Raw genomic sequence first — 2,933 nt, forward strand, 5'->3', positions numbered from 1 at the left:
ATTTTTTATTTGAAGTACTTGTTGATAGATATGTAGTTATTGCCATTTTATTATTCATATGTTTGATACTTTTTTTCCTTCTTCTTAAAGTCTCTGCAGCATTTCCTGTAATACTGGCTTAGCAGTGATAAATTCCTTTAGCTTTTGCTTGTCTGGAAAGCTCTTTATCTGTCCTTCGATTCTAAATGATAGCTTTGCTGGGTAGAGTAATCTTGGTTGTAGGTCCTTGCTTTTCATCACTTTGAATATTTTGTGCCAAGTCCTTCTGGCCTGCAAAGTTTCTGTTGATAAATCAGCTGACAGTCTAATGGGAGCGCCCTTGTAGGTAACTAATTGCTTTTCTCTTGCTGCTTTTAAGAGTCTCTCTTTGTCTTTAACCTTTGGCATTTTATGTATGATGTATCTTGGTGTGGGCCTCTTTAGGTTAATCTTGTTTGGGACTCCATGAGGTTCCTGGAGTTGCACGTCTATTTTCTTCACCAGGTTAGGGAAGTTTTCTGTCAAATAGGTTTTCAATTTTTTGGTTTCTTTCTTCTCCTTCTGGTACCCCTATGATGCAAATGTTGATATGCTTGAAGTTGTCCCAGAGGCCCCTTAAACTATCCACATATTTTTGGATTCTTTTTTCTTGTTGCTGTTTTGATTGGGTGTCCTCCACTACCCCATACTCTAAATTGCTGATTCGATCATCCACTTTATCCAATCTGTTGATTCCCTTTAATACACTCTTCATCTCAGATATTGTATTCTTCATTTCTGACTGGTTCCCTTTTATGTTTTCCATCTTCATTTCTAAGTTTTCTATCTTTTTGTTAAAGTTCTCATTGAGTTCATCTACTCTTCCCCTGAGCTCATTGAGCAACTTTATTACCAGTGTTTTGAACTCTGCATCTGGTAGATTGCTTGTCTCCATTTTATTGAGGTCTTTTTCTGGAGCCTTGTTCTGTTCTTTCCTATGGGACATGTTTCTTTGTTTCCCCAATTTTGCTGCCTCCCTGTGTTATTTCTATGTATTAGCTAAGGTTCCTAAGTCTCCCAGTCTTAATAGAGTGGCTTTATGTAGTAGGTGTCCTGTAAGGCCCAGTGGCACAGTTTTCCTGGTCACCTGGGCCAGGTGTTCAAGGTGAGTCTCTGGTATGGGTTGTGTGTGCCCTCCTACTGTGGTTGAGCCTTGGCTGCTATTTTCATATCAGTGGGAGGGACTGACCCTCAGGCTGATTTGTTGTGAGGACTGGCCAGTGAGAGGCTGACCCTGTGGAACAGGATTCACCTTTAGCAGGGCTCCAGAGCCTGCCTAATCCACCCTTTGGATGTGTCCTCCTCAGATGCTGCCCTGGGTGGTGGCCCGGCTCCATCGTTGGTGGAAGCAGGATGCTGGGTGTTCCAGCCCAAGGACCTCCTGGGAGGGGCCCAGCTGCAGGCCAAGTTCATCTGCAGCCTATGCATTTCTGGGCCACCTGGTAAGAGTCATTAGGCAATCTGCAGATGGCTGCTACCTGTGCTGGGCTTATAGGTGCTTCAAGAGGCCAGGTCAGGAACCGAGACTGGCTGTGGCTAGTACCAGGCTTGGAGGTGCTCAGCAAGAGGACGGGATAAGCTGAGGCCACACGCTGCTTTTTTGGGTTTTGTGAGCCTTCAAGAGATTTTAGGAAAGTCAGCATCATGAGCCAAGACAGGACATTTGCATGGAATAAACCACTGGAAGCAGCTTGGGTGGGCCTGCAAGTTGGGAGGGGTGGGGTCTCAGGGAATCACCTGAAAGGAGTGACTTGTGTTAACCAGGTTGATGGAGCTCAGATACGGCGGCTGCCTGTGTCCACACTCTGGGAGCAGGGAGGGCTTAACAAAGGAACAATGGATACTGCTAGCCCTTCTGTCTGGGGTAAAGCTGCCGCTCCAGCCCTTGCCCTGAATCAAGACAACTCAGTGTCTCCCCATATGTCCCTGATGCTTCTCGAATAGCTGCCCCAACACTGGAGCTCAGATTGAGTGTGTCTGTCAGTGAGTCCACAGCGCGGGCCCTTTAAGAGGAATGTCTGCAACTCTCACAGCCCCTCTGTCTCACTCAGCCACAATCTCCTCTGATTTTCACAGCCAGAGGTTGTGGGGACTTTTCTTCTTGCCACGGTGTGGAGCCGGGACCCTTTGCTCCTCTCAGGGTGAGGTGTGTGGAGGCGGGGGGGGGGGGGGGGGGGGGTGCGGTTCTGCAGCCAAGATAACTCTCTTGATTCTTGACCGCCATATACAGTTGGGGACTGGCTCATGTCATATCTCAACCACCCCATTCTACCAGTCTCGAGGTGACCTCTTATATATGTCTGCAGTTGTAGGATTACTGTTCAGCAGATCTCAGGCAATTCCCAGTGATGGTGGTTCTGTAGTTTCATGATAATTTTGGTGTGGTCATGAGAGGAGGTGAGCACAGCGTCAACATTCTATGCCATCTTCCATCTTTATTAATATATTAAAAAAACAGCTTCTGTTATAATCTTATTCCCAGGACTCAGGTGTGAATCCCTGGGGGCTGGGTCAGAAGGCAGACTGCGGAAGTGACTATGGAATCCCATACAGACTCTTACCCTCCCTCCATGCTAATCCTACTGAGCTGGGATCACACCTGTTGACTTGACTCCAGCCTGAGATGGGTGTTTTCCATGGAGGATCCTCTGTTCCTCATGCAAAGAGGGTCTTGATAGGGTTCTACCCACTACTCCTCCAGATGCACCTTGATCCTAGACTAAACGCCCGTGGGAGTCCCTACTAATACACGTGCACATACAGAGTGTACAAAATTTGGTTGAAATAGCATGGGCTTTGCAGTCAGTAAGTCTGGCCTTGACAATGATTTCATCATGTGCTAGTGCGTGACCTTGGCCAAATTATTCAATCTTTCTGAGCCTTGGGTCCCTTATCTTCATGTGACAGAAAGAAAG

Source organism: Pteropus vampyrus, unplaced genomic scaffold, assembly GCF_000151845.1.
Source record: "Pteropus vampyrus isolate Shadow unplaced genomic scaffold, Pvam_2.0 Scaffold5, whole genome shotgun sequence".
NCBI classification, from domain to species: domain Eukaryota; kingdom Metazoa; phylum Chordata; class Mammalia; order Chiroptera; family Pteropodidae; genus Pteropus; species Pteropus vampyrus.